This window comes from Corapipo altera, unplaced genomic scaffold, assembly GCF_003945725.1.
Source record: "Corapipo altera isolate COAL_440 unplaced genomic scaffold, ASM394572v1 246, whole genome shotgun sequence".
Classification (NCBI taxonomy): Eukaryota; Metazoa; Chordata; class Aves; order Passeriformes; family Pipridae; genus Corapipo; species Corapipo altera.
The window spans coordinates 86,046-93,723 of NW_020885102.1; positions in this window are offsets into that span (position 1 = coordinate 86,046).

Below are 7,678 nucleotides of genomic sequence, written 5' to 3' on the forward strand. Positions count from 1 at the left end.
GCCTTGGACACTTCCAGGGATCCAGGGGCAGCCACAGCTCCTCTGAGCACCTGGGCCAGGGCCTTCCCACTCTCCCAACCAAGAATTCCTTCCTAACATCTGATCTAAACTTGCCCTCCTCCTGCTTAAGACCATTTTCCCCTTGTCCTGTCACTACATGCTCTTGTCCAAAGTTCCTCTCCAGCCTTCTTTTAAGCCCCCCTTAGGTACTGGAAGGGGCTCTAAATTCTCCATGGAGTCTTCTCCAGGCTGACCAGCCCCAACTCTCTCAGCCTGTCATGCCCTTCTTCCCACCCTGAGTGAATATTTTAAATGTTGTGAGCCTTGCTGTAGAACAGTAGTGCACTGCTAGTTCACTACATTCTCCTTTTACATATGTTTATTTACATCCATTCCAGAAAGGCATCTGACTTTATTCCAATACCTCAATAAATGAAAGATTTATTTTTCTGCTCTGTAATTTGTTGAAGTAGTTTGTAGGAAGATGCCTGAGGGTTAAAAGATAACGGTACTAAATTATAGGGGGAAATACAGTTGCTAAATCTCTGGATGGAACACAGTCAGTATTCCTGACCTCCCACACACAGCACAATCCAACGGGGACTAAATGGAGGGTGGAGCAGAGTGGAGCCCCTGTGGCTCTGTCAGAACCTTGCAGAGGGAACTTGGTGGTACCTTGTAGCTGATCAGCTGCACAGCAGCTGGAAGCCAAGGGAGATAAAGGAAGATAAAGTCCTGCTGTGCAATCGGCAGCCGCGGTCAAACCCCTCTCCTCGGACTGCCCATGTCCCATCTCAAGGTTATCTCAGGTACTGGACACAGACGCCCATCCCCAAGGTATGACCACCCCTCACTGAGTGAGATGGATGACTAAAGTCACTCAGGCTCCACCTAAGCATAAATAAAAATTATTGGAGGGAGTTAGGAAGAAGTGGGGGAAGACTCCGTTGTAACTTTGGGATCAGTCGGGGCTGAACCCATCTCTGTGCCATATGGGCCCATTGGGTAAGAACTGTACCCTGTGCCTGCTGAATCAGTAGCTCAGGGCAGCTTTTCTTAGGGATTAGAGCTTGTCTGTGCATTGCTTTGATTACATTTTTGCAGTTAGATACTGTCACCAGCAATTTTCAAGCCTTACAATTTATTAATAAAGAGAGCTATTCTGTCGACCATTCATGTGAGTCCTTCATGGGTGCTGGCAGCCACCAGGAGTGGGTGAAGGTGTGGAGACCCAAGAGGGGGTTTCTGTGTTTGGCATGTGACCCTAAACAAGTCAGTCAAACCACCCCTAACTAATCTCAGGTTTAGTACCTCATAATTTACTACCAGACCTGGTGAACTGCTTGGTGAAGGGTCCCCATAACGGGACAGTGACTGACTGGTTGGGCACAAGGGTCTCGGCTTTCCTGGGGCACCAACAGACCAATCAAACATTGAGGGTTTGGGGAAATCTCCCCTTTTCACATGGCAGAGTTATTCAGAATCTTTGGGGAGATACACCTCCTATCTGTAGTTTTGTTTTAACCACTTTGAATTTTAGTCAGTGTTAAATCTAGGGCCTATGAGCCTTTACAGTCTGGCATTTTTCTTGCAGAAGAAAGAAGAGCTTTTTGGGTTTCTTTGTAGATTTAGGAAATGGAATGTTAAATACCTAAATACAGAATATTTTTCCAGTGGTCAGATCATGTTCTATGTATTTTAAAAATTTTCTTCCCAGTATCCCATCTGACCCTGACATTATTACACCCTGACATTAGTAAACCCCCTCCCAATCCTCTGGATGTTAGAAAAATATGAAAATTAAGTGTCACCTGAGGATATTTGGGAAAGACCAGATGAAAATGCTGGTGAGGCAGAATGGGACTTGGATGAAACAAATGAACCCCCACCTCCTAGAGAGGAAGAGGTTCCAGGCTTAAAAATAAGACCCATAATTAAGACCAAAGTGCCCAAAGGACCCCAAGGAGGTCAGAGGAGGAACATGGTCAGAACCCCTCCCTGGGACTTCCCTGCAACTGGCAAATCTATAGGAACAATATGGACAAACCCAGGACAGTCAGGAGAAATGAGAAGAACAAAAAGCCTCCACAGGAATAACTCCCCCCAGCCCTTTGGAAACACGAAAGGGAAAAACCCACTAAGCACTGGGCGACCCTTGGGCCTTCTCACCAGGCACATTATGACTTATCAGTGGTCAGGCCCCTTATCAATTTACCAGTAGGACCTAGAAACAACCTTTGAATTTTCTGACTTATACAGGAGCTCAAATATCTCTGATCATCTGGAAAATTAAACTTAAGTTTTCAAAGAACAAGGGTGTGTTTAACAGGATTCAACGGATAAATGTTATACTGCCAGGGTCCGTTTATGGTTACCTGGGGGAAAATGGATGTCCTCACACACATTTGCAATCACAGATCATTTTAGGACATGATATCCTTAAAGGAAAAGTTTGGCAATTGCCCAATGGGAATGTTTGTCATTCGGGTCCACAAAAAAACTCCATATAGTAAATTTTCTGGAAAAAATAGAAAAATTAATCTATTAAAAATGGCTCCAGTTTTACCTGCTTTGGCTGTGCCTAATATCAAACAGTGCCCTATTCATCCTGCAGCCAAACAAGGGATAAATAAAGTAATTAAAAATTTAGAACAAAGGGATATTATATTTAGGATACACTCCTCATACAACTCTCCTGTTTGGCCAGTGAGGAAACTGGGTGAGAGTGGTGTTTGACAACTGATTGTCAGGGGCTGATGCCAATACAGGACCACCCACTGCGGTGTCCCCAGCACTGCCAGTCTCACGGCCACCCTGCCAGCAGCTGAACATGCAGGGATGGCAGTTCTGGATGTAAAAGGCATGTTCTTCATGGGGCCACTAAGGGAGGGAGATAAACCCGAATTTGCATTTCCTTGGGAGGGAACACAGTACACCTTTAATCATCTGCCTCCAGGGTATAAACATTCACCCACAGCTGCTCACAATGCTTCAGCTGAACTCCTTCAACAAATAGAAATCCTGAAAGGAGTGCAAATCTATCAATAAAATGATGGTGTGTTGATAGGAGGGGAAGAAGAAAGTGCAGTAAGAACAACAGCACAAGATATATAGAATAAATTAAATGAGGAGGAGACAGAAGTGCCCTCTGCCAAATGCCAAAATCCCTCTGAAGAGGTGACATTCCTGGGAACCTGGTGGATTGCAGGTCAGGCTGTAATCCTGCATGAAACCATTACAAAATTGGATGCCATAGGCACTCCTACTACTAGAAAGGAACTTCAAGAGATCTTGGGTACCTTAGGATATTGGAGAAATCATGTTCCTGGGTTTTCTATGACCCTTGTATGCATTAATGAGGCAAAAACCAGACCTGGAAGTGGCTTGATAGTAACAAACAGGCTTTGCAAACACTGATAGAGGAGCTAAAAACATATCAGTCACTTGGACCAGTTCACCCCAGTTATCCTATAATAGCTGAATTGGGTTTTGCTGAAGAGGGGACTTGCTGTAATATGTTCCAGAAAGGCCCTCATGGACACAAATGGCCCTTAGGGTTCAGTTCCATAGCATTAAAATATACTGAAAAAAGATACTGGGAAAGGGGATTATTATCTCTGACCCGAGCTCTTAAACAAATAGGAAAATTAACCAGCATCAGCCTTGCAAGTCCAAGGACCCTTCAACCTGTCAGCCAGCATTAGGAAGGGTGGTGCTCCACCAGGTGGGATTGCACAGAGACCAGCGGTACACAAACGGTGTGCCTGTGCCTCATGAGTCACAGATCAAATGGATATAACTGAAGGGCTGACAAAACCTCCCAAATTACAACAGCTGTGCCCCCAGAGACACTGGCTCTGTGCCAGCCACATAAAGAGTCCTGTACTTGATGCTCCTGCACTTACATCAGACTCTGAAGTTAAAGGTGTCTGGTCTGCAGACGCCTCACAAACACATTGATGGTAAATGGAAGCACAGAGCAGCTGCTCTTAACGTTCAGACAGGAAGGGAAGCAGTAGAAGAAGGAATGGGAAGTGCACAGGTGGGAGAGTTGAAGGCTGTACTGCTGGCAGTAAAAGAGAAGGCAAGGACAATGTGTGTTGATTCCTGTGCAGTCTGGGCAGGTGCCACACAGTGGTTGTGCCAGTGGGAAGCTTTAGATTGGCAAGTGAATGGAAAAGAGGTTTGGAAGAAGGAAGGTTGGAAGTGGTTGTTGTTACAGGCTCAATGCCCACCAGTCCAGAGAGATGGGTAAAAGCTCGTGCCAAGGATCAAGCCTTACAGACTTATTGGAACAACCAGCTGGATCAGATGACAAGAATTAGAACGATAAGAATTGATCTGTTGGAAGATCCTCAGCACTGGTACCGATTGGGCAAGCAGCTACACTGTAAATTAGGGCAAACTGGACAGGAAGCTTTAGTTTTTGCAGCACGAAGTAGAGGGTGGCCATCGAGCAGAGTGATTTGTAAAGACATTCTCACACAATGTCCCAGTGCCAGTTAAGACTGGGACAAAATCACCCAGACCAGGCACCGCCTTTACATATCAAAAGCAACAAAACACTGTGGTCCACTTGGCGAATTGATTATATTGGGCCTCTGGGGACATCCAGCGGCTGTAAGGACACACTGACAGGCGTGGGAGTGGTCTCTGGGCTGTCACTGCCGCTTAAAGCAGATGGGCTGATGTCAAAGCTACTATTTTAGGACTCAGGAGCTGGTTTTCCAGTCTCCCTGTCCCAGACTGTACAAAGTGACAATGGATCACAATTCAGCAGTGTGATTCTACAAGACTGGGCCACGAGGGAAGGTATCAAACAAGTTTTCCACACACCTTATTATCCCCAGGCAAACGGGATTGTGGAGCTGGAAATGGTTTGCTGAAAGGCTCCCTTAGGCCACATGAATCTGAATGGGATAAAAGTTTACCAGATAAATATATAAATAAATATATATATATATTAGATAAATAACTGATATGGACCAATGGGTCATTCTGTTTCACAAGCTTTCTTGAGCCCTCTGTCTCTTGAATCAACTCCAAATGATAAAATTGAAGCCTTTCAGGGTGACCCAAAGGTGGGCCAACCAGTTGTGGTCAAACTGCCCCAAGCTGGGATTGTACCTGTGACTCCGATGGATACTCAAGGACCATTAGCCTGGGTTGGCTCCTGATTCTGATGGCCACCAACACAGAATCAGCTCGTGATGGATATTTTCCACATTCTGAACTGAGGAAATGAACCCAGCCCACACAGCTGCCAAGATATAAATTGTTTTATTTGAGAGAGTGGTGGTTGTATTGGTCATCACCCTGATGGTAACACCTGGCACCCTGCAGTGGAGAGCAATATCCTTCAAGAGCCTGGAGGCTGCCTCAGCATGGACTCAGAACACATCTCATGGGCCAGTCTGTATCTGTCTACAAGGGTCTCCCTAAAGCTGGTGTTGTCAGGTATCAGGACCTGTTGGAATGGACACCACCCTGGTTAAAGAGCTGCTGGAACACTCTGATCTACACAGACTGGTACAACAATTGCAAAAGGACAATTGAAAAACATTAATCACTGTCCATCATGATGTGGAAAAAATACACTGTATCCTAGAGCAAGTGAAAAGGGGTGGAGAACATCACTAGTGGGATGACTTGTTTGGATGGTCCCCAAGCACAGCAGACTTTCTGAATTTAATGTTGCTGTAATATTGTTATTAATCAGAATGTCTTTTTGTTAGTAGTCATTGTATATATGTGTCATACCTATCTATTCCAACAAATGAGGATATTGACCATTCCAGAAGTACATAAAATTGAAATAACAGAATCAATAGCTAGTTCTATATTATACTCATAGTCCCAACTCTAACTGATTTTTCTAAGAATTTTGTATGTAAAAGTGTAATGCGTGATGATAATATAGCTAACACTCTTTTAAACTTACATGAGTTAAGATAAAATAGTAAAACTTGGGAGCTTGATGAATCTCAACATGGTTGACAATAATGTTCACATATGCAGTGGGTGCTTTTATACCACAAGGCAAGAGGTACCTGCATTCCAGGTACCAGTCTGGCTCATCACCCCGAATCAACATCCTGGTAGTGAGGCAAAGATTTGACAGATAAGCTGCTAAACTGACCTGGAGACATGGGACTAACAGTCAATCACTTTATACTATAAAAGGCCAGTCCACTTTCATGTGATCAGATTCTTCTAACATACTCTTCTTGGAGTATGTGTGGAGTCTTCTCCCTTGTAGTGGGGACAACCCTTCAAGGATTCTCCTCGAGGTTAAGAGAAAGAGATCTGCCCACAAGCACTGGTAAGGTGAGTTACACTGATCTCTAATGACTGTTTCTTTTTGCTAGCTTTAATATAATTGCCTTGATATAGTGCACTATACTACACACTACCAGTAGTTTTAGTTTTTATATTGTGTAGTAAATAACTGTTATTAATCTTTTGTCTGTCATAATAAATAATTCCTTTTATATAAATATACCCAGTTTGCCACCTTTAATCCTGTGGGACAAAGTTGTACTTACATTGCTGACAAAGTCTGGGGCTAAGATGGGATCCAGCCACCCCCAGGCTCCTCTCTGGAGTTTAAAAAGCCAGGGGGTCCTTTCTTCAACTCAGGAGGAGGGCTTCTCCAACAAACTTTGTCTAAAGCCCCACTCCTACCTGTGACAGTCACTCCACCACCTCCCTGGGCAGCCCATTCCAATATCTAACCATCCTTTCTGTGCAGAAATTATTCCTCATGTCCAGCACCCCCGGTCCTTCTCTGCTGGGCCACTTTCTAGCCCCTCTGCCCCAGCCTGGAGCTGCAGGGGGTTGTTGTGGCCAAAGTGCAGGACCCAGCACTTGTTCTTGTTGATCTTCAGCCCGTTGGTCTCGGCCCATGGATCCAGCCTGTCCAGATGCCTCTGCAGAGCCCTCCTGCCCTCCAGCAGATCCACACTCCCCCAGCTTGGTGTTGTCCACCAATTTGTTAATGGTGGACTCCATATCCTCATCCAGATCACCAATAAAGAATTAAACAGGGCTGGGCCCAACGCTGATTCCTGGGGGACACCACTAATGCCCAGATGCCAAGTGGATGTAGCACCATTCCCCCCCTCCCTGGGCCCTTAACCCAGCACAGGGTGCCCCTGTCCAAGCCGTGGCTGCAGCTTTTCCAGGAGTGTGCCATGGGAGATGGTGTCCAAGGCAGACACATCCACAGACTTCCCCTCACCCACTGGGTGGGTCACCTGGTCCCAGAAGATCAGGTTGGTCAGGCAGGACCTGCCCTTCCTAAGCCCGTGCTGGCCGGGTGTGCTGGAAGGGGTTAAGTTTTGCAGCAGGCAGGAGGGGCACAGCCAGGGCCCCGGGGTCATTCTGTACCACCCAGGGGGGTCTTGTCTCTAACAGTTGGCACAGGGTGCGGCTGGGTGGGACCAGCTTGCCCAGAACCTGTGAATTGCTTCCTGTCTTGTACACTGTTATTGGCATTGTTGTTACTGTTCCTTTTCTTATCTCATCGCTGCTTCCAGTCACCTGTGTGTGACACGTGTGTGTGTGTGTGTGTGTGTGTGTGACACTTGTGTGTGACACCCGTGTGTGTGACACCTGTGTGTGTGACACCCGTGTGTGTGTGTGACACCTGTGTGTGTGTGACACCCCTGTGTGTGTG